Below are 24298 nucleotides of genomic sequence, written 5' to 3'. Positions count from 1 at the left end.
AGTCTCTCTATGTTGCAGTCAGGGCAATTAACAAAATAAAAGCCCATGCCCTGAATGACAGACTGTTCCAACAGCTGTGTCAGGAAAACGATGAGACCTTTGAGCGTCTTCTTCTCCACACTGATGTCCACTGGCTCTCAAGAGGAAACTGCCTGCACGTTTTAGTGAGCTGTTTGACAGCATCCTGGAGTTCCTGGAGGATGCTGATGTTGCTCTCGGGGAAAAAGTGTCATCCAACCACTGCGACATCATGTACATCGCAGATTTTGTTTTTAAAAGATGAACAAAGTCACATTAAAGCTCCAAGGAAAGGGAGTTACTCTGGTCCAGTGCAAGGCGGTCATCCGGAGTCTCAACTCCAGGCTGGATCTGTACAGGGAGAGCATAGGCAGGAGGCAGTTTGCTCATTTTCCGCAGCTGACCAAGGTAATTTAGCTACTATTTTTCAGAAACAACACTAAACACATTTAATAGGCCCGCTATTATTAAATTTAATATATGTTATTCCTATGAATACATTAAGGTTGGAGCCTAATGTTTATTATATTGATTTGTCAGAAAATATAAGCCTATATATGCATTATAAATATAAAGAAACATTTATTAGTAGACTAATTAGCAATAAAATAACCAGTTCAAAATAGGATAATCTAAAAATCTGCACCGAGAACAATTTGCTGGTTATACTCATTGCAGGTGTCTGAGGCTCTTACCGATGACCGCCTCCTCATTTACACCGACCACCTGAGGATGGTTAAGGCCGACATGGAGATCCACTTCAAGGACCTCATGAACCTCGATGTTCCCATCTGGGAGGTGCAGCCCTTTCAGGCGGATGTGACTGAATGCCAGCCTGCTATCCAGGAGTATGTTGTCGACATCCAGTGCGATGACGAAACCCAGGCAACTTTCCGCACCTCTGGCTGGGGCAGCATGTGGGTCAAATATGACCAGCGTTACCCGGCTCTCTGGGAGAACACCCGACTACTTCTTCTTGCTTTCCCAACAACATATCTTGCTGAGCAGGGATTCTGCCAGGTCCTCCACATGCAGTCCAAGTACCGCAATCGCTTGGACATGATGGCCTCAGGCGCACTTCGGCTAAAACTAACTTCTCTGCAACCCGCTGTGAAGAAACTGGCAGACAAACACAAAGCGCAGGGCTCACACTAGCCTCGTCAGGGGCGTGTGGCGGCTGCGTGAATCACGCGTCGAGCGTTCACACCCGTTGCATGTCTGCTGCGTTCCTGCTGCTGGAGCTACTGCTGTCTGCCCTTTCTTTCTACATAGAGTTTGCCTTTTAATGGCCATTTCATTTCATTATAAATATCATTGTCCTCGGTTCCTTGGTAGGCTGCTCTTGTTTTTTCCGTTGGAAATATTAAGACTAAGAGTGTGTTCCAATCCGCGTACTTCCGTACTTACACTTACTACTTTGAGTGCATAAGTGCGTTCACACTGAGAAGTACGGCAAAATGCAGTGCACTCAAAGTACCCGGATGTTGTACTCAAAACGGTCAGATCGTTGAGTGTGGAACGCTGGACACTTTCAAACTCAATTGTCGCCATCTTGGCTACGTAGTGGAAGGGGCGGGACCACGACCACTATTCAAACTTGTGAAATGGCGGCAGAAGATGCAGCAGCTGTCGCGGTGCTGAACAGCGTACCTTATAAATGTAAGTTATAACATTTCACGTCTACTCATTTGCTTTTCTTTGCACTAATTGTTGCCATGAACGATATCGTGAATGCTAACAATGCTAACAAGCTTGCCAATAGTGGTAACGTAGATGTTAACGTTTAACTACATTGCAGTCATACATCGACACCTTGCAGCTGATTGAGGTGTTGTTGTTTTCATGATCCTTTGGGTTTTTCATGCGTTGTAGGTCAGATTGTGAACGCTAATGCCAGCAAGCTAACGTTAGTTAACGTAATGTTACACTAAACTACCAGTGACACGTGAATGGGCATCGATAAGTTACCTTATCAATGTAGATGTGGAGCTACAACGCTACACCCTGCACTACATGTTTATGTTTCACTAACTAAACCGTCATCAGATAGTGTTATGTTCTGGTTTACACAATAGCGTGGACTCAAATGCAGACACACACACACAAGTCCTTTAAAGGTGTAACAAAGATAATTTTATTACACTAATATTAAATGAACACTGAACAGGGCTTGGGTTCCTGGAGGTCCAGAATGTGGCAATAATAAAGACAGTACTTAATTCACGGAACGGGGGGCACGGGGAGGGGGTGTCCAGGAATCCTTCCGGAGGAACAGATGAATCCACTATAGCTCCAGGCGGTGGAATGGCGTTGGAGAGTGAACAGGCTGGTAAGTAACAAAGGCAGGGATCCAGGTCGAGGAGGAGCAGAGGGTAGGAGTGAGCAGGCAGGTTGGAACCAGGAAACAGCTGCAGTTGGTAGGTGAGCAGACCTGAGCAAAGCACGAAAAAACAAGATAAGTCCAAAAACAAGAGCATGAGCAAAGTCAATAGTAACAATCTAAGAGAGCCTGAATTTGTCTAATACCACTGAGGGTGACGGAACGATCTGGCGATGAGTAGCAGGAAGACCGGGGTAGATATACTGCAGGTGTGTGTGATGATTGGTTGATCGGTTGATTGCTGTCAGCTGCTCCAGCAGTGCCTGCCCAGGAGGAGGGTGAGGAGGAAGGCCACACCTCCCAACACACTGACAGACTAGACAAACAGGGAAAAACACACAGGAGACAAAAGGGCAGGGAAACACAAGGAAAAACTAGGCTGCCAAGATGATATCATGACAGATAGAGACCATCAAGATGTTCATTGTGTTAGTGAAGCGGAGTCAATACCATGAATGCAATAAAGAGTAACACACATAATTGTAGTCAGGCATCACATTTCAACATGTGTGTATTTTAATCTGAATTAAACACATATTTTTACAGGGACGGATGAGGACACGAGGTCGTTGATCATCTGGCGTGCTGCCAACGCCTCCTTGTTCACTGGGAGGCCAAATGCAGCCGTCAGTGGATATGAGTAAGTGCATGTGTGTTATACTCTGTTGTGTTGAATCCCATATTATAGTTTTTCTGATATTTAATCTTTGAGTGTTAGGCCTATACCCTTAACGAAGTTTGAATTTATGACTGCATTAGTTTCTGCTCAATGCTCCTTGTGGACTGGTAAGGAAGTGCGTCCAGTTATTGATACACACAAAGATATCTAATGTTTTCTGCATTGTATTGTTTTACTGTTGTATTTTAAACAGGACCTACCTTATTTTGTTTTACTATTGTATTTTAATCATGACCTACATTGTGGAGAAAGGCCTGGAGGGGAGTGTGACCCCTGTTTTTCTGAAAAAGAAATGGGAGAATCTTAAACAGAAGTACAAGGTTGGTTGGTTAGTTTGTCTATTTCAATATTCCACATGTCACTATTGTGAGGAAATCAGCTCTATGGATGTGAATTGTAAATTATTGTTTGAGCAGATGAAAAGGCAACTTCTAAATATATCAGTGACTCTTTGACATAACTTATTTACTTTTCACTTGTGCAAACATAACACCAGCAGAAGCATTCAACAGTGGTGACTCTCCACTATTAATATTTCAGTATAATCTGGAAATGTTCTCCTTTGTTTTTGGCTGTTTTTCCTCCACGGGACCTGAAGTGCCCCAGAACTGGGGTCAGTACAGAGCGGGGTGAGACCACTGCCGCATCATTGAAGTGGTACTCTTTGATGGATGAGGCAATTGGGGGCAGGCCGTCGGTGACGCCACTCGTCCTCATTGCATCATCCTCCCAGCGTGCAGTGGTGGTCGTATTCCCCTCTGTACTGACCCCAGAAGGGGACACCGAGCCAGACACAGACTCCACAACATTCACCCCAAAAAGGGAGCGGGTGGATGTTGTGGAGTTTGTTAAAGCGATGCAGGCAAGAGAGAATGAAGAATTCAGGAGGGCGCAGGTTGAGGACAGGGAGAGTTGAGAGACGCGAGAAAGAGGCAGAAGAGAAAGAGGAGAGGCGACATCAGGAGGTCCTAGAGAGGGAAATGAGGCGGTACAAGGAGGCAGTAGAGAGGGAGGAGAGACGGTACCATGAGGCTCTAGAGATGGAGGAGAGACGGTGCCGTGACGCGGCAGAGAGGGAGCAGCGTCTCTTCGCTGAGATGAGAGAGAGGGAGGAGAGGAGGGACAGAGAGGTTGCTGCAAGGGAGGAGCGGTTCCTGGCAAAGTTCCTTCAACAATTATTAAATAAATAAGTAGTACAAAATAAAGAGAGAAATATAATTCAATCTGTTTGTTATTGCTACTCTGACTACTTTATTACTGTTGTTACTCTGAGGTTTTAAGTCATTGACAAAGAAATGTTCAGACAAGAATTTGTGTTGAAATTAGCCAAATGATTTAATCAATTAAATGTAATCATGGTCTGGTGCATAACACAGGGTTGCCATCCTGTTTCTCTCCTCTGCTCCACAGATGGCGCCTGGAGGTGCTCGTTCTCCATGGTCTGGAAGGTCACCTGCTGCTCCGTCCACACCAACGTCTGGGTCCAACAGGTCTCCGTTGCTCAGGCAAATGTTGTGCAGGATTGTGCAGCAGGTGATCACCTCCGGAACGTAGAGAATGTCCACCTCCAGGTAAATAACTCCCAGATATTTACTATTTGCTGATAAAGCTGCTGTTAGAAAGATGAGTTGCTCACTTGCAACAGTCTGTAAAAGCCTAAATGTGCCTTGTCATCAAGGTGAATAAATATCATAGAGCACATCACAATATATATCTGTTTAGAAGTTTAAAAAGGAAAGAGAAGAGACAATCAGATTTGGATAATAATGCAGGTAAAGTAGTTATTAAACACAATCCACTAGGTCAATTTCTAGAAGAGGCCTAGTTGTTATTGAAGATTAAAGATTAACAAGATTCATTTAATTGTTATTCAGACTATACGCAGGCTAATTGCACAGCAGAATAAAATTGACATTGCATCTGCCTCTTGAATGGAATGTAAAAATGCAAAAAAACTGACCAAAGTTTTAAAAAAGTGAATTATATAAACATACTGTAAACAACAGTGAGTATATTGCACACAATTAATAGAATTGTGATGTGTCGTGTTTTCAGGCCTAGTGGTATGTAGAAAAGAAAACTATACAGACACAGAGGATGGCATATTGTCACAGCTGATTTTGGTCGAATGATGCTGCCGGCAGTCTGCAATTTATATATTTGCATTCATATTTTTGTTCTCCCGGTAGATTCCAGGTTTAAGACAGAGCAGTCACAGGAAGCATGAGGATTTTCTTTTGTCATCCAAACACATAGGAAATAAATTGAGTGTATAAGGCATCTCCACATGTAACAGCAAATATGTAGTTCATTTATTGCAATGCCCCTGCACACCTTGTTTTCCTGGAGATACCAATAGGGATTTAGAGATCAGGAGAAGTACATATTCTGTAAAGTACAATTAGGAATAATGGTGTTAAAACCTTAATAGTCACATACTGGACTTGGAAATACGCATGTGTTCAGAGTCACTTTCATCAAAATAGCTTTATTGCAAATTTAAGCTGATGATATATCTTCTACAGGTCTGTGATACCATCCTGATGCATGCCGAGGAGCGGTTCTCCTTCACCCAGCACCTCATCAGCATGGAGAGTTGTTCCCACAACACAGAGTGAGGTTCCCTGACACAGTGGAGGTGTACCCCATGTTGAACAAGGCCAAGCTCAAAACAGAAGTGTCCCTCATCTATGAGAATAGAGTTTTTAGAGTTTAAGTTTATTGATGTTTGTGTTGGTTACACTGGATCTGTGTGTGACGCAAGGGTGCTGAAAAACATCCCTCTGTACTATGAGCAGAAGTACCCTCCACCGGGTTTCTGCATCATTGGGGATGGCGGTTACCCCTGCCTCTCCAACCCAATGACGCTCATCACAACATACCGCGAGCCTCTACGCAACCAGCTGCAGGCTAGATTCAACAGCTGTTTGTCCAAAGCCAGATGTGTTGTGGAGAGGGCATTCGGCATTCTGAAGACCAGGGGCCTCATGTATAAAAGACTGCGCAGCTTTCACACTGGAAGATGACGTACTCACAAAATTGGAAAAGTACGTACGCACAGAAATTTTCACATGTATAAAACCGTGCGTACGCCTGTTCCTGCGCACCTTTCCTTTATACATCCCAATTGATGTGAAATTGAGCGCAGCTGCACGTGCCACTTGGTCCGCCTTGTCTCCTCCCATTAATAACTATGCAAATGACTATAAACACGCGCCATGCTGTCACTTATTGTCCAAATAACAACGGCAAATCACGCTGGGAAAGAACAAAAAAGAAGAATTTCACAGAGTGTGAAATTGAAGTGTTTGTTACTGAGGTGGAAGCTAGAAAACATATTTATTTGATGGTCTTTCATTAGGAATCAGTAACAAACGCAACGTCTCCACAGCAGCTGACCGTGCGCTCCCGAAGGCTTCCGAAGGCGCACGGTCAGCTGCGCCCCGTGCCCGAACTGCTGAGGGGCGCCGGTCTGGCAGCGTCCTCACTAAGTATATACTATACGCTGTGCTGGAGTCACAGAGAGAGATTGTCAATACAATGAAGGATATATATAGATATATACAGTATCTCTCTCTCTCTCTCTCTCTCTCTCTCTCTATATATATATATATATATATATATATACATATATATATATATATATATGCAACGAATTAAAAAGAATGAATGAGGTTCTTGGTGGGATAAGTCATACAGTAAAAAACCTTGTTGAAAAATAAATGTTTGTCTCAACTCACCTCGTTGCTTTACATTCTGTGTATCTCATCTAAACGGCGCCGTATAGCTGCTGCATTTGGCTCATTGTTTGGTGTGCCAGGGTCCGGTTAATCCATCTGTAGCTCCAGGGGACAGGCTCACCACGGTGGTTTGCCACATTGTGTAGCACGCGATTTTGTTTTTGGCACGGTGGTTAAGGCATGTCATCTCTGGGAAATTAGTTTAAATGTGTTTTTGTTGTGCCTTTGTGATGTTAAACATTATGCGCAAACTAGTTAAGAAATATGTTTTTTTTTGTTTTTTTATCCCACATCATAAATAAAGCTCAGTAAGTTGAGTGGAAAAATTATTTTTACACATTTAGCGAGTTTCAGTAGTTTGTAGTTTGACACTGCCAAATGACAGAGTTTGCGGCACGGTCTGCACATTCTCACGTCACGTTGATTTTTTTACATCCCGGCGTGAGCGTGAAACACAGCGTACGAAACATTTTAGTACGTGCGCACCGTTTATACATGAGGTCCCAGGTGTAGGGCCGTCTTCCTGAAGGCTCTGTAGGTGGACATCCTCTACATTCCGGAGGTGATCACCGGCTGCACAATCCTGCACAATGATACATGTTTGGCTGAAGTGCTTTATTTGGAGATAGATACCCATGTAATGTTATGTAAAAATGGAGATGTAGGGGATGGTCTGGTTAATGGGGTATGTGGCACTTTAACACATATAGTTTATGCCAATGATAATAATAAGTTTCCTCAAACTGTGTTTGTCAAATTTGATGACAATGAAGTGGGTGCACAGAGGAGGAAATGCTCAGCCAATTCAGCAGCAGTTGTAATGGGTTCTACAGGCACTGAACCAGAAGAGGAAAGGGTAACTAATAAAGGTGGATTGCGCTGGCAATTTCCACTTAAACTTGCTTGGGCTTGTACTGTACATAAAGTACAAGGCATTACTGGTGACAGCGCTGTGGTGTGTCTTAAAATAATCCATATATTGTAGGGATAATAAAGGCTGCAATCCAGAGTATGCCCCCATTCTTGGTTGAAAATATAACAAGGCACAAATTGAGTACACATAGTTTTACAGTGTTTTTGATGAATGTGCAAAATTTGACTCAACATATATCAGATTTGGCATTGTGTACGCAGCATTTGCATCTTAACTGTATTGCTGTTACAGAAACATGGCTACCTGCTACTGTCATGTTCTGGCTGTGCCAGTCTTTGTTATTAGTTATGTTTATGTGATTTTGGTTTGTGTTTGGTTTCTTTTATATTCTCATTCCAGTTTCCTGTTTTATTTTGTAATTCACTCCTCCTGTGTCTTGTCTGGTTTTACTTCCCACCTTTGTTTGTTTTCCCGCCTTTTGTTGATTGTCTGCCCTGCCCTGATTTGTTTCACCTGTGTGTAATCATGTCTTGTATTTAAGCCTGGGTGTTCCCCTCTGTCCTGGTCGGTTCGTTTGTCTCTCCAGCCCCGTCTACCTTGTCCTCCGTGTTACCTGTTACCTCCTGCTCTGATCCTGGTGTTCCTCGTGTTTCCCTGATTTGTGATTTTTGGTTTTGTTCTTTTGTACTTTGTTCCCCTCCCTGCCTTTGGTTGTTTTGGGATTTTTTCGGCTTGAAATTATTAAAGCTCGCTTTTATTTTCAACTACTTTCCTGCCTGTTACTCTGCGTTTGGGTTCCATGTTAAATTCACACCCCCTTACATGACAGAACGAACCGACCAGGACAGAGAAATGTGCTAGAAGCTGTGTCTAACACAATTTCAACATAGAGTGAGTTTAACACGAGTTGTACTCCCTCATATGATTTGAATGATTTTAACTTTGAAAAATGTAACATTATATACTGTATAAATCATGAAACTGAGTATGAATCATGAATACATTTGTACACATTAATTTGAGAAGCAGTATAAATGATTTGTGTTCAAAGTGCTGCTTTCACAAAAGGTGTTTTAATGTTAAAATGTCATGTTAAGGTCTTTGCATCTTAATGACATGTAAATATTAGTTTTTGTTAAAAGTATAAATGTAATATCACATTTCAGTGTTAGGTACATTTTTTTATGAGAATATAAAATCTCCAAAAATTGTTGTCTTGATTTGGTTTTCACTACACCTTTTACTCAATGACAGTTAACTCAATGACAGTGTCCTTTACACATATATGTATATATATATACATATACATATACATATATATATATATATATATATGTATATATATATACATATACATATACTATGGCAAGCCGTTCAGGAAATTATTATATATATAATGTGAAATTTGAGAATATGGAATGAAATCCTGAATATATTGAATGAAACTCTGAATATATTGAATGAACTTTGAATATATGGAATGAAGTCCTGAATATATTGAATGAACTCTGAATATATGGAATGAAATCCTGAATATATTGAATGAATTCTGAATATATGGAATGAAACTCTGAGAATATGGAATGAATCCTGAATATATTGAATGAAATCTGACGTCATCAAGGTCATGCTGCCATCTTGTGTTTTAAGTCATTATCCGTACATATGTTGTTGCTGCAAGACGTGTGTAACTATGAGTGAGACAGCACGAAATCTAGTGTCAGCAATCCTCAGTAATGAGGAAATAATTAACACCCTGGCCAATGCGTGTACCACGGGCCAAAATAGTACTAGTAACCGTATTCAACACCGTTCTACGGATGAAGAGATGTATTCACTTTTTCATCGTGGAAGACCGAATGCAGGGATGAGCCTCACAGGCCAGGCAGTTCCCGTTCATCAGGCTAACTTTAACCAAAGTGGTCCAACAGCGCCCCTTCTCAGCGTTAATACAGAGGAACACGCCGTCAACTTCACAGATGCCCCCCGCAGCAGCCCCTATCTACAACCTTCGCCCGTTCACTCGAAGGGGCCCAAGGAACAAGAGGTAACACTAGAATTGGATGCATTTGAAATGACGTTAAAGATAGTTTAACCAGGAATATCGCTCTCTTTACAGAGCCAGACTCTACTGACAGAAATAGTAATTTTACCGTTGCCAGGTTACTTCGGTCTTTTAAAGAATATTGTGTGACTTTTGTGTTGTGGTAAATGGTTAGTTCTGATCCAAACTAACCATTTAAAACACCAAAGTCACACAATAACACAAAACAAGCTAACCGATCGAGGCAGCGGTAGACCAGCAACTCCTCTGTAAGGTCAACATAGTCTGGTGGCTTATAACGGCCGTCTAGTCCCATATACTCCATCTAGCTAACATTTCTCAAAAGTCATTTGCGCTGCATTCAGCTGTTGCCTTCTTTTTTGCAGTAATATTAGTAACGTTTTTAAATGATTGTCCTACGTTATGTAGTAACACTGGTATGATAGCTTATAGCCTAAATTTCAAAATAATTTGCATTGGTGAAAATCACCGCTGTATTCACACTGTATTTTTAATAACATTGCAGTAAAGTATGAAGTTACATAATTGAATTGTGTAGCATGGTAAGACACATTTCAGCCACAAGATAACTAAACTGCTGTTTAAAATAAATTCACTGCTGTTTGTGAACAGGAAAAGATAAGTGAATATATATCAGCCTACACGTTTAATGTAGCCTATATAAATGTATAATTTGATGATATGAATGATAATAACAATACAATTAGTAGATAATGTACATGTGTTTACAGTGTGTAATGTAATGGAATATAGTGTAGCGACCCTGGTCAATGAAGCTACGAGACAGGAACTGGTTTCGCTGGTACTTTATTCCTCAGCTTGAACACAGTTTACTGTGGGCCGTAACCAACGCCAAAACAACAAAGCTAACTCTTTTACAGCGTGCTATCTGCATTAGCAACTCACTTCTCATCTCCCGCTTCTCGTCTCTCACACAACCTACAAACTAACAGGGACAACAACAACCCTCCCTCCTAAAGCCTCGGCCAATCACAGGTGGCTATCTCCACAAATCACTGTCAATGCTGCGTTCGCTGACATCATGTAAACCTGACTAACTACAGAAACAGAACTTTTAACTTAACAGTTGACCCCACTTCACCCAGTCCGTTACAATAGTTTGATTTTCTTTAATGTTTCTAAGGTTCCACGGACAGTTAAGCAGTTCTGTGGCTCATCCCTTCACCAGAGAGGTAATTCTCCTGCCAGACCATACATATACAGATGTGCCAAGGCGTGCCAGGAAAGCTTGGCTTTTTGAAAATGGACATATAAAATCTGCCTTGGAATTTGGCTGTGACTGGGACTCCGACAAAGTAATGCAGGCAATTATGGCGGCCTTCCAGCCAATTGTGGAGGGATGCAGGTAAGCTTTTTGATCATGATATGTATGTTTTATGGTATTTGTATTTTTGCAATAATAACATGATATAGTCCACTGTTATAAGGTTAATTCGAAGTGTGTTCAAGTTAGTTGAACAGACTAACTGAAAAACTGACAGAATATAAATTTCTGTGTGCACATAAATTATGTATTGGAACTAAAAGCTTTCCATGTACTTTAGTGTAGTATTTTAGCTTTAACAAATGTTTCATATACAGTGTGCTTGTCATTTCCTCAGGTTACAGATCTTGATGCCATGCCACAACAAACTACTTGAGCCATCCCTTACCTCCAATCAGACTTTGAGTGGAGCCCTTGTCAAAAAACTGTTTCATCAGAAGTCCATTTATGTCAGGCCTGACAAGGTCATTTTAAGTGAGGAAAAAGAATCCGTAAGTAGTGCTTTTCAGTTACATGACAATGGCGATACTGTTTACACTGGATGTCTTTAAACACTGTTATTTGTAGTATCCTCTGACATAATTAAAAAGATTGTTACATTGTTATGTTGTCATAGTGTATTAGATCCATTAAGTTTGTTGTGTTTATCTGCTTCAATTGACAGTCATGTTCTGATGAGGACGGTAGCCATACAAACAGCCGTGATGTCTCAGAAATATCGGACACTGACAAATGTGGTAAATATTTTTATCTACATTCATGCAAAGAAATTTAAATGATGTTGGCTCAGTCACGACTGGTTGTGCAGGGTAATTGGGATTGGACCCAAATGCAGATAGAGGAGGCAGCAGGAGGATTTTTTTAGATATAGAGGAGTAATGTCTACCTGAGCAGAATGAAGTCTCTCTCCCTCTGTGTGTGTTGGATTCAGAGCTTCTCTGTGCTTTTAGTGCATGTGAGCGTGCCTCACTGGCTAGCTCATGGCCGCCGCTCAGCACTGCTCTCATACGGCGGTTACAGCTGATGACATCGTCCCGACCTACGGCGTCATTGTGGGAGCGTAGCACCCACCCTCCAGTTACCCCCCAAGTTAACACTGTTAGTTCTGTCATCACTGTCGCTGTTGTTTTCACTGCTAGCACCGTTAGCTGCGAGGTGCCGGCTCAGCCGTCGCCATGTTGAGAGCCGTGCTGAGGAGATAGAAATGCTCCGAATTGCGGAGCACCTTTAAGGGACCTCATTTCTATCATTGAGTAAAGTGACTAAGTGACATATTTTATGAATATTTAATATTATATTTAATGCATAACAATAACAACTGATAAACCGTTCAATTAACTCAAATAGTGAACACAATAACTACAGGATGTTTGTGTAAATTAGTGATTTTTGATGATGGGATCATATTAAATACATTATATCTTAAATAATAATCCAAACCTTGAAAATAATAATTATAAAAAAGATTTTTGATGATTCTTTTCACAGAAATAAATTAAATGCAGATAGATGCAGCCCCCCTGTGAAGCTTTGGCGACCCTTAATGGGGGTCGGGACCCCCAGGTTGGGAACCGGTGGTTTATATGTACCATAAATACATTAAAATTACAATTAAATTAGGTTTGTCAATTGATACAAATATTTAATCGTTATTAATCGCAAATTATTCACACATTTTTTATTTGTTCAAAATGTACCTTTAAAGGGAGATTTGTCAAGTATTTAATACTCTTATCAACATGGAAGTGGACAAATATGCTGCTTTATGCAAATGTATGTATATATTTATTATTGTAAATCAATTAACAACACAAAACAATGACAGATATTGATCAGAAACCCTCACAGGTACTGCATTTAGCATAAAACAATATGCTCCAATCATAACATGGCAAACTGCAGCCCAACAGGCAACAACAGCTGTCAGTGTGTCAGTGTGCTGACTTGACTATGACTTGCCCCAAACTGCATATAAATAAAAATAATGCTTAATGCTGGTTTATGGGAATTTAATTACTCACCCTTCTTACATCACTTCTGCATGTCACTTAATTGTGTAACTCTCTTTTTTATATATTTTAACAGTGGAAAACAATGTCTCTCTGGAGGATATTCTTATTTTCTTCACTGGATGTGACAGCATTCCAGCTCTGGGTTTCTCTCCAAGGCCAAGCCTGGAGTTCATCACCAACTCACGATTTCCAGTGGCCAATACTTGCGAGATAATTCTTCGCATACCAGTTCATACCACATACACTGCATTCAAATCTAATATGGATTTCGGAATACGCAATGCCCCAGGATTTGGAAGAGCGTAAGACGCAATGTAGAGCTAGGGTTATGTTGAGTTGTTTTTTGTTGTTGTTATTGATAGTGTTATTTACTTTTGTTCTTCCATGAGGCTAACACGCTAAAGTTGGGTTCAATTTTGGCGAGGAAAAACTGGCATGGCCATTTGTCAAGGTGTCTCCTTGACCTCTGACCTCAAGATATGTGGCTGAAAATGGGTTCTATGGGTACCCACGAGTCTCCCCTTTACAGACATGCAGTTTTTTGAATGCAGTATACATGTTATTTTTGCCTATTCTAAAAATGTAAAACATATTATACATAACATACTATGTAAAACACTGTGAAAACATTGAGTTCCAGTTTTGGCCCTCCAAGGGAAAAGTTTGGGCACCCTTGATCTAAAGGTTTTGGTAAAGCCTTCTAAAAATAAAGGGTTCTATGTTCCTGCTTTGCATGTTCTGGCTTTTTGTCCTTTTAGTGTCTATCAGTGCCACATGATGAACAGCAAACAACAAATTACTTAGCAGACTAAGTATTTCTTTGAAGCAGGTTATATGCTGCGAAAAAAAGTTCTATCCCATGATTTCCATCGTCAATCAAGGGATCAATTGGCCTTAACGCAACGTCCCACTGTTGGTAATCATAAGGGCGTTGCACATGAAAATGATTGACTGGTCTTTGATGCTGAGGAAGTTGGAGCATTCCAACTGTCCACAGTTGTAGTGGGGACCTACTGTCCATTGTCCTTAAGCTGTGGTGGTTCCACTGGCTTACAAACTCATCCACAGATCTGTTTATTCTTGGAAGGTAAACATGGTGAAGAGCCCTAATGTGAAGTGGGTCAGTGCTATCTAAAATGTCAACGTTTTCCATAAAGAGGAAAAGGTCTTTGAAGTATGCTGACACCACCCTGTTTACCTCTCTCCACAATCTTTCAATTCTTTGATTATGGACACTACGTCCAACCATAAAACTTCCTCTGTTTGCCCCTCGATTTTCAATCATAAAGCGTGCAACATCCATATTCTCACTACCAGCATCACCCCTGACATGATGCGGGAGTCCAAATCGATGAACAGCATCCTGGAAAAGTTGCACGGCAGTTGACGCTCTGTTGTCTGTGCAACATCTCAGGTAGGTGATGCAGCGACTATAGCCATCAACTCCTCCGTGGAACACAAATCCCCATGGATTTAACTTGTGGTTTGTATCCATATGCCTGGAATAAGAATACATTTATTATTATTATTATTATTGTAAACCACACTGGATGTACATACAAATATAACTCCTTTGGCTTTGCTGTCCTACTTTTTTTCTATCAGGCCTTTTCTACTTCTTACAAAAGTGTATAAGGTAGCATTTTACATTACAACTCTATAATAACATAGTGAAGTAATAATGTGTAATACTATGTAATCAACAAAGTAATAACCAGATAATAGCTTGGTATTAACAATGGGTATATCTGGGTATTATTAGACTGAAATTTATGTAACAGGGTAATAAGGGACCAAAAACAAAGGGTAATAATGGGGGAAACACAAAGATAGCAATGAGGCAAAACTATTTATTAATAGTAAAGTAATATTTTGGTAACAATATGTTAACTGGCTAAAAAAAAATGGTTATATCAGTGCAATACTTGGATTAAAAAATGATAATATGGCAGCATTAATGGGTTAATAACCTGATAACAATGAGGTAATATAGGTTGATGTTTTCAAAATATTATAGGGTATCAGCGTAATACCTAAATCACATGAAAATTTCATCACCATGATGGCATATTATTTATTTATTTATCATAGTTTTGGTCCTCAAAATTCTTACATCAATCTTCATTACTTGCTTCATTGACCAGCTAGGGAGTAATGACTGAAATGTTAATCAAATTTACAAAACAACACCTACCACACTTGATTTGGGACAGAGACATTGTAGACCCTCCGTTGAATTGCCCTTCGTCCTCTTAAGGCTCTTCCCACTGGATCTACTGTTCTTAATCGCTCTCGCACTCGCCATCGCTGAACTCTGATCCCTCTCCCTCTCAAACTGCCAGTGATGTAAGTCTCTCCTGAGCCAGGGGTTTGTCTAAGAACCTCCGTAAGAAGACGATCAAGATCATCATTTGAAATGTTGGTGAAACTCCCATAGTCAACTAAACCAAGTTGTGTCCTGTGGTTGTACAGTGTTCGAATGTTTACAGACAGCATTTGAGATATGGCCATCCAGCTAAATCCTAAATCCCGCATGTGAGTCAGCTGAGCAGCTGGTATGTTGTACCTTTTAAGGAGAAAAAAAAAGTGTTAAATGTGCATACAAATACTCTGTTACATGTAAAAGTCCTGCATTGAAAATGTAACCTAAGTAAAAGTACAAAAGTATTAGTATCAAAATATATTTTACCAAAAGTAAAAGTACTCATTATGCAAAATGGCCGATTTCATAATAAATATGCTTATAAGGCTATTATATTCAGGAGTGGACAGCAATGAAGTACATCTACTTGAGTACTGTACTGATGTACATTTGGAAGCGTATGACTTTAACTCCACTACATTTGAAAGACAAATATTGTACTTTTGACTACACTACATTTTTATGAAGGTTCCCCTTTACTTGTTACTTGGAAACATAGCTTTTTAGTCAGTGGACAAATATCCTTTCCTTTTATAAAATGTGATGGGCCATATGTTTGGCACAGGAGAAAAAAACAATCACAGTAAACTACTGCTCCTACGCTGTCAGTGAATTTCAAAGTGCTAGCAGCATTTTTTTGAACAGTTCAATTTGAACTTGGCCGTGGTATTGATTATAATATAATACTCACTCAAGTAAGGTACAAGTACCTCAAATTTGAAAGTACTTGAGTAAATGTAGTTACTTTCCACCACTGCACAATACATTGAATTAATAATCTTGTTTGCAACTTCTTGATTGTACATGTACCATGTATTAAAGTTGGCCTGCATCAACCTCCATCCCCATACACTTGTTTCCATTTATATCACTTACCTTGGCCTTCCTCTCTGAGATGCAGAATGTGTGCCCATACCATGCGCTTGCATATCAGCTTCCACCTGAAGGTCTACTTCAGCCGACATCTCCCGAAGGGACTCGTAAATTCCTTCAAGAATGATGCTTAATCTTCTTTCAGCAAGGTTTTGTTGAACATGATTACTCATAAGCACTACGAATGTCTCAATAATGGAAATATGATCCTCAAGGTGACGGGATAAAGATTCCAAACTGTTTGTGTCGTTCGGAATATTACCAGCTGTTGCAAAAAAGTTTTCCAGTTCAACAAAGTATTGGAATATTTCATCTGATGCCATTTTGTAACGTCAAGGAATTCAGAAAGGTATCACTGATGTCAGGATATGACTATAGATTATGGTTTCTCAAGACTTCATTCACTATTCTCAAATTTCCGTCAATATATCATGACTTTCATTCCATATTCTCAGAGTTTCATTCCATATTCTCAGAGTTTCATTCAATATATTCAGGGTTCATTCAATATATTCAGGATTTCATTCAATATTCTCAGTTTCATTCCATATTCTCAGAGTTTCATTCCATATATTCAGAATTCATTCAATATATTCAGGATTCATTCCATATTCTCAGAGTTTCATTCCATATATTCAGGATTTCATTCCATATATTCAGATTTCATTCCATATATTCAGGATTCATTCCATATTCTCAGAGTTTCATTCAATATATTCAAAATTCATTCCATATTCTCAAAGTTTCATTCCATATATTCAGAATTCATTCCATATTCTCAGAGTTTCATACCATATATTCAGAATTCATTCCATATATTCAGATTTCATTCCATATATTCAGGATTCATTCCATATTCTCAGAGTTGCATTCAATATATTCAGAATTCATTCCATATTCTCAGAGTTTCATTCCATATATTCAGGATTTCATTCCATATATTCAGAGTTCATTCCATCACGGCGCTGCTGCCGTCTTGTGTTTTAGGTCATTATCCGTACAGCTCTTGTTGCTGCTAGACGTGTGTGTCACTATGAGCGAGTCAGCATGAAATCTAGTATCAGTAATCCTAAATAATGAGGAGATAATGAACACCCTGGTGAATATGTGTAGCATAGGCCAAAATAATACTGGTAAACATATTCAACATCGTTCTACAGATGAAGAGTTTATTCACTTCTGCATCATGGAAGAGTAATGCGGAACTGAACTAGTTCACTAAAGTTGGAAAAATATTGACAGATTTAAACTTCCCGGATCAATAACTCATAAACGAAATGTAGTTAAAGCACCAACGAGGGCTCTTTTCTAACTGTAGTGAGGTAGACAACGAGCTACAAGCTCATTTTAATCACTACGAGCCTTTAGTCCATGGTCTGTATGCGGGCCCGCTGTGAGACGAGTGGTCAGGGACCGTCTACGAAGTGCAACGCCGAAAAGAGTTGCTACAAAAATATTCAATAACTCCACTATTATACAGTGTAGTGATACCAAAATCACTTCACACATCACCACTGGTCTCTTCCTGGATATAGTACAATGCTTAATTTGGAAAAATGTGCTTTTGCATAATTTTGGTGTATTTATAATGGGAAAAATATTCAATGCACTTCGTAGACGGTCCCTGACCACTCGTCTCACAGCCGGCCGTGCATACAGACCATGGATGTATTTGTTATGTGTCCTGCTCAGAGGACGGCTCATTATGATTAATATAATGACCTAAAACACAAGACAGCAGCAGCGCCGTGATGACGTCAGATTCCATTCCATATTCTCAGAGTTTCATTCCATATATTCAGGATTTCATTCCATATATTCAGAGTTTATTCAATATATTCAGAGTTTCATTCAATATATTCAGGATTTCATTCCATATTCTCAAATTTCACATTATATATATAATAATTTCCTGAACGGCTTGCCATAATATACATATATGTATATATATGTGTATATATATATATATATGCCAGTTTTCCATTATCGACCAGGAGGATGTTGTGGCGGCATCAAATGCTTTGCAGCTGGCAAGTGTAAGTTTTGAGTGCTTGATTTTATTTATGGTTATGGTAACATGTGTCATGTTTACTGTAGTAAGCCCTAAGGTTGTATAATAAAGTGTTTTATTTGTTATGTGTGTTGCAGTATTCATGTCTGGATCCAGCGGTAAGCCGGGACCTCCTTTACCGGCGTTTCGTGGATGCCGGATCACTGGCTACAAGCACGATGGTCAGGATGGTGAAGGTGCAGCGGGCCACTGAAAGGAAGGCACGATTCCTGCGGCAGGAGGTGACCAAAGGTTTACGACGAGAAGAAAAGTTGCAGAGGCAACGCAAAGAAGCGAATTCCAAGCTGAGAGTTCAAGATGGTAAGAGTTCGAAAATTTCTCTTAAAGCAAAAAATGCAATTTTGAGTTACCATTACAAATATGTAGACATTATGTGACACAGGCGTATTGAAGTGTGCATCTTACATAATATGTTGTGTGAAGTGCAACAGCAGGTCAGAAGCAAGATGCATTAGATGTATTGACACGTGTGTGTTTGTGCATTGTATTGTAGAAGTCTCTGATGGCGGTGGCTCTGGAAGTGGAGAAGAAGTGCAGAGAAGAAGTCTGTGAAATTAAGGAGGTGGTTCCAGAAGTGGTGCCGGGAGAGGAAAGTATGGACATGGTCGGCAGCTGTGATGACAGCGACTAGAATCCCTCTGTCGTCATTAGCACTTTTAGAAGAATTTTTGTAAATAGGAATTTGTGTGTGCTGTGTTGTAGATGCACTTTTTTATGTGCATTTACTTTACTATATTTAAAAAAAAAATTTAATGTTGATTTTTTAACCTAATGTTTGTAAATAATTGCACTAATCCTAGTACTGTCTTTTGAAAAACTGTTTGTGCAATAAATATTACTTTTTGAATTAACTGTTATGTGGTTGTTTGATGTTTTTTTGGTAAAATTTGGCAAATGTTCTAACAATGTAGGAAATGTATTTGTAAGATACATGTTAGTCAACAGGGGCTCATATATATGCAGTATATATATTGGTTAGATTTATAATGGTTTAATTTCAAAGCAATACATAGACTAGGTAAGAGCTTGCACCCTTTATTAACCGTGTCTATGTATATTGAATTAGATACATATATACATACGTCATCATTGAGGCATATTTTGATAAACCACAGTGAAGGTTTCAATAAATAAAAATAAATAACGTCTATGATTATAAATTAGTAAAGTTCTGATCAGTCAGGAATAGACGTGGTTTAAATATTAATAACTATTTACAGGCTGTGGACTAGAATGCACTAGAAGCCTTATTGTCCTTTACAATGATACACTAGCTACATGTTTGCAATCAGGCAGGCCAACTGCATACTATATACAATAATTAAGATTAGTGTATATGATGGAATAGTGTCATTAGAATGTGTGTCATTACATTTGGGCTTTCTAGGAATAAAACATTATGTGGGGAACATACCCTGTATGTCGGAACCGTTTCTCACTGGATGGCTACTCCAAATACACAAATACAAATACAAATGTCTGGGGAAGCACCGGCAATGACAGGAATATCACATGAAAGTTGTTAAGCTGGTTTCAGGTTGGGTGAGGGCACAATTAGGGTAATGTGTCCCCCTGCCCTGAATTTCTAATGTCTGGCTTGTTTAGAGGCTGTGGATGGTTAAGTGTTGGTGATCAGCCATTGAGTTCATGTGGTAATGCATCAACCAGACAGAACTGGTAGAGCTATTGTGTACAAATGTGTTGTTGCAACAGCTATTACTGTATCCTACATAAACAAAGGAGGGTGATTAGAAGTGATTAGTGGATGGGCCTGTGTTTTTGGATGGCTCTATGCAGATGTAGGAGAACTATGAGACATTACAAGTGAGGTTAATAATCATGTTAAGGTCAGTTCATCTTAATGACAAAAAGTATAAATGTAATATCACATTTCAGTGTTAGGCAAAACTTTTTATCTGAATATAAAATATTGTTACTGACAGAACCTGTTACACTGTAAATATATGTATGACTTCATGTCATATTTATATTGAAGTAGGCATATGTGAGTATGTCATTGTAGAGAAAAACATGGGATATTATGAACAAAGGACTTCTAAAAAACATATGCACTTATTTTCAACTGGTTCACAAACAAACCATTTTTGCTCCACATCATTGCTACATTATTGTATTTGATATCAAATTTAAATCATAAACCTCATATAACTGTTGTTGTATTGATTTGAGTTTTCACTACAGCTTTTACAGTTAACTCCATGGCATTAACCTTTTAATATATATATATATATATATATATATATATATATAGGTTTAATATATAATACTTAAAATTAAAAGCAATACATAGACTAGATAAGACCTTACACCCTTAAAGTTACCGTGTTTATTTATATTGAAATAGATACATACACCATCATTGTGACATGTCTTGATAAACCACAGTGAAGGTTTCAATAAATACAAATAAATAAGGTCTATGATTCTAAGTTTGTAAAGTTGTGATCAGTCAGGAATAGACGTGGTTTAACTATTAATAACTATTTACAGCCTGTGGCATAAAATGCACTGGAAGCCTTATTGTCCTTTACAATGACATACTAGCTACGTGTTTTCAATCAGGCAGGCAAACTGATTACAATATACAATAATTAAGATGAGTGTATTTGATGGAATAGTGTCATTAGAATGTACAACAGGTCAGTCAATTTGGACTTTCTAGGAATAAAAAATTCTCTGTGTGGTCATACCCTATATGTGGGAACTGTTTCTCACTGGATGGCTACTCCATATCTCTGTGGAACACTGATCAGGCCTCAAATATAATGTAATCAGCAGTAATGACAGGAATATCAAATGAAACCTGGTGAGCAGGTTTCAAGTTGGGTGTGGGGGCCCAATTAGGGAAATGTGTCCCCCCGTCCAGGATTCTTGATGGCTGGCCTGCTTAGAGGCTGCATCTGTGTGGGTTAATTGTGGGTGATCAGCCATTGAGTTCATGTGGTAATGCATCAGCCAGACAGAACCGGTCGAGGCATTGTTTACCAAAGTTTTGCTGCAACTCTATCTTACATGACAAAGCAGGGTGATTAAAAGCAATGACTGTGATAGGGTGTGTGTTTTTGGCTGCAGGTGAAGGAGAACTATGAGGAATTACATGAATTACATGAATCATGATTACATTTGTACACATTAATTGGCAGAGCAGTAGAAAGGATTTGTGTGTCTGCTTTCACAAAGGTTGCTTTAAGGTTAATATGAATGTTAAGGTCAGTTCATCTTAATTACATGTAAATATTAATTATTGTCAATAAAAAGTATAAATGTAATATATCACATTTCAGTGTTAGGCAAAACCTTTTTATGTGAATAACAAATCTCCAATAACTATTGTTGTCTTGATTTGTGCTTTCACTACATGACACTACATTTTCCACTCCAAGGTCTTATCTAGTGTATGAATTGCTTCTAATTTAAACTATTATAAATTAAACCTGTAAAAATATCATATACAGTATGTATGGTATATATATATATATATATATATACAGTATATATAGTACAAGTATAATGTTAATGGTTCTGTTTAATCATTAGAGGTTAAAGATACCTATCTTTCATATTTTCATATTATTTTTATCACTGATTAACCAACAAGAAAAGATTATAATCTTTTTAAGTTGTATTTCTATTTGAACTTTTTCCCAAGACAGTGTTTTGGTTGGTTAGTGCCTTGCTGTTGGCAACGCCCACAGAAACCCACCTGTGTTGTGATTAGTTCCTTGGTTTTAGACACGCCCACAGAGACCTGCATGGCTGCACATATAATTCTGGTACCCTCAGGTTTGAATCACTCTCTTGTTTTTTTTAACAAGCGGGTAAATCTGCTGGTAACAGTAGAACACATTGCATCGAGCTTTCAGGACACCTCTGACGAATCTACAGCTTTTATTTCCAAGCAGCTCCTTTTGGTTTGAGGTAAGTTTGTGCTACTGCATTTATTTTTTCATTTAGCCTAATTCTAAAAGAGCATTTGGTTGCGTAACGTTTCAGTGAGTGAGTGTGTTTCGGTTTAAGACCTTGTTTTAAGTCAAATCTTGGTTGATTGTACCTGTATACTTTAGTCGCATGAATAAGATAAATATATAAATAAGATCAGTTTTTTGCTATTAAATCACAACACAGTATCGTAATTTTTGGTTCAGACCACATAAATGACGTGTGGTTTATATGGAGGACCACAAGTATCATGTAAAAAGTAGTAGAGCATTTACAAATTCATTTATTTATTGTGGACTAAAATAATTTACAAATGCAATATTACTCCATCAATAATTAGTTCAAAACATATGCTGTTTTGTAAATTGCTTAAACAGTCAAAAAATGCATCATTTAAAACTACACTTATTCATTCATAAATAAATAATGGTAATATAAATCATATATACAAATATAAATAAATAAATGGATTCCCAAAATGATTTAAGAATACACGTTTTAATCAGGCATTTAAAAGGGTAACTTGTTTCCCCATTATCATTAGCTTTAACTTGCTGCATTTGCTAAATATATTAGCTGTTGGACTTGTTGACTGATTTAGTAGGTACAGAATAAGAGAGTTTGCTTTATGTGTTGCTCTTGTGTAATGTACAACAGGTCCCCAGATACTGTTGCATGACTTTCATGTTGTCTTGAATGAATCTTGGGTTTTCTCATAGTGTAATGCTTTTAGGATATAATCACTAAAAGTGCTGTATTGACAGGAATAAGGACATAATGACTAATTAGTAGTTAAAGAAAGGAAAAAGTAATAATAATTTGCAATGTAGGCTACAATAAAAATAGGCATTAATTAATGTGTTTACACATTCATGTATTATTCCAGGAATACATGGACAAAATTACAAAGTATATCATTATTTGACAATTTAATGGCCAATAAAAAGATGCATTTTGATACAAATTTACAAATGCAATATTACTCCATCAATAATTAGTTCAAAACATATGCTGTTTTGTAAATTGCTTAAACAGTCAAAAATGCATAATTTAAAACTACACTTATTCATTCATAAATAAATAATGGTAATATAAATCGAAAATATCGAGAAATAATAATCTTTTTTGCGATTTAAACAACCTTTGAGGCCAATCGACCTTTCAGAGTTTATGTGGTGCAGCTGAATGTACCATCAGTCTGACGGAGCCCACACACTTTACCGTACACAGCGATGTGTTGAGATAGCGTGACTGATTAGATCTCTTTAAGGTTGGATTGTTGCATTTGGGACTACCCATCTACAAGTTGGTATACTGCTGTACACATCCAAGCATTGTAGAACTGTAAGTTGTTGCAAATAAGTTTTTGAGTTCATCTATACATAACATTATGAGTGCCATTTTAATCACGAAAAATATCAAGTGTGCATTATGTGAATTACATATTTTGTTTTTCAGATCATTTCACGATGCCACGCAAAAAGGGACACAACATGAGGCGTTTTCCCCGGGAAAAGACAGCCAAGCAGACACATGCCCATCAGAATGCAGTTGTGTCAGGTGAGGAGCGTTCAACGCATGATGTGGCTGATGTGGTTCAATGTATCTGCGCTGACAGAATTGTGAAGCCACTGATAATTGGTAGCACTCATTTCCGAGAGGTCGGAAATGGAGATCAAGGGACAGAATGGTGTACTGTTGCAGCTGTGATGCGACAGGAAGTTACCAGTTGTTGTACTTGGGATTCTTCTGTTTTGGATTCCATATGTGAGCAAGGAAAGAAGTTGATGTTGGAGAAAGTAGAGGCAAGTGTTGATGGACAGTATCACGCTTTTGACAGATTGTGCAGCTTGTCTGTAGGAACAGAAATGGGAGGTGCATGTGTTTTCTCTGCAATGTCTGAAGCTTTGCAAATTGCT

At 38.7% G+C, this 24298-nt stretch overlaps 3 long non-coding RNA genes across 3 annotated transcripts; 2 read left to right on the top strand and 1 right to left on the bottom strand.

Moving 5' to 3' along the window:
• Positions 1 to 9079: 9079 nt before the first annotated feature.
• LOC141760658 (uncharacterized) lies at positions 9080 to 13776 on the top strand. Its single transcript, XR_012592416.1, has 4 exons — positions 9080 to 9738; positions 10901 to 11122; positions 11379 to 11532; positions 11706 to 13776. It is a non-coding gene; the product is annotated as an uncharacterized LOC141760658 (long non-coding RNA).
• Positions 13777 to 14109: 333 nt separating this feature from the next.
• On the bottom strand, positions 14110 to 16802 carry LOC141760671 (uncharacterized). The gene is made up of 3 exons (XR_012592421.1): positions 16352 to 16802; positions 15248 to 15619; positions 14110 to 14552 (listed from the first exon to the last, which is right to left on the bottom strand). It is a non-coding gene; the product is annotated as an uncharacterized LOC141760671 (long non-coding RNA).
• LOC141760677 (uncharacterized) lies at positions 16735 to 18288 on the top strand. The gene is made up of 4 exons (XR_012592422.1): positions 16735 to 16846; positions 16947 to 17131; positions 17192 to 17295; positions 18110 to 18288. It is a non-coding gene; the product is annotated as an uncharacterized LOC141760677 (long non-coding RNA).
• The last annotated feature ends 6010 nt before the right edge of the window (positions 18289 to 24298 follow it).

The sequence above is a fragment of the Sebastes fasciatus genome, chromosome 2, assembly GCF_043250625.1.
Source record: "Sebastes fasciatus isolate fSebFas1 chromosome 2, fSebFas1.pri, whole genome shotgun sequence".
Lineage (NCBI taxonomy): Eukaryota > Metazoa > Chordata > Actinopteri > Perciformes > Sebastidae > Sebastes > Sebastes fasciatus.
Note: the sequence above shows the minus strand (reverse complement) of the source record. Positions and strands in the feature narration are given on the sequence as shown.